The sequence below is a fragment of the Plasmopara halstedii genome (assembly GCF_900000015.1).
Source record: "Plasmopara halstedii genome assembly, contig: Scaffold_322, whole genome shotgun sequence".
NCBI lineage: Eukaryota > Oomycota > Peronosporomycetes > Peronosporales > Peronosporaceae > Plasmopara > Plasmopara halstedii.
This window is the reverse complement of record NW_020187243.1, coordinates 1,742,975-1,743,604: the sequence shown is the minus strand read 5'-3', so window position 1 is coordinate 1,743,604 and position 630 is coordinate 1,742,975.

Here is a 630-nt window from a genome sequence, read left to right as displayed (position 1 = left end):
AGTGGGCCTGTTGTCAAACCACATCGTATTACTCTTCAAATTATGATAGTAATCACTCGTAGGATCTCTTTGAAGAAATACCAATCTCTTAACTCGCCCCCAGTGCTTTGCGCGTGTACTTATAAACATATTCATCCATGACGGAGCGCGCGCTAAGCAACTTGTTACGATTCGCCACTCAATACCATGTTGCGCAATATGTATTTTGTACATGCATAAATATAATATTTTCTTCGTACAGAAAACGAGCTCAGATGACCCTTGTAGCCAACGCGTGTTTGCTCCGCAGTCATGATTGAGGTTTGAAATTTCCTAAAAGAACAGCGTTTAGGGTTCACCGTGGGATACCCAATTAGAAACTCCATCCCCTTGTCATTTAGTGGCTTACTGACAAGATTTCTATTATTATTTGAGAGTGATTTAGCACAGATATACCCAATGCCAGGACGATAAAGACATAGAAAAATAGTAAAATTTTAAGTTCGACTATACCATCAAGTCAACCGTTTGACGACTGCAATCAATCTTTCCTTCACAACGACGTCCGTATCCACGATGGCAAACATGAGCACGGATATCCTCGTGGCCAACCGATTCTTAGTTTGATATTAATTTGCAACGCCTTGCGCC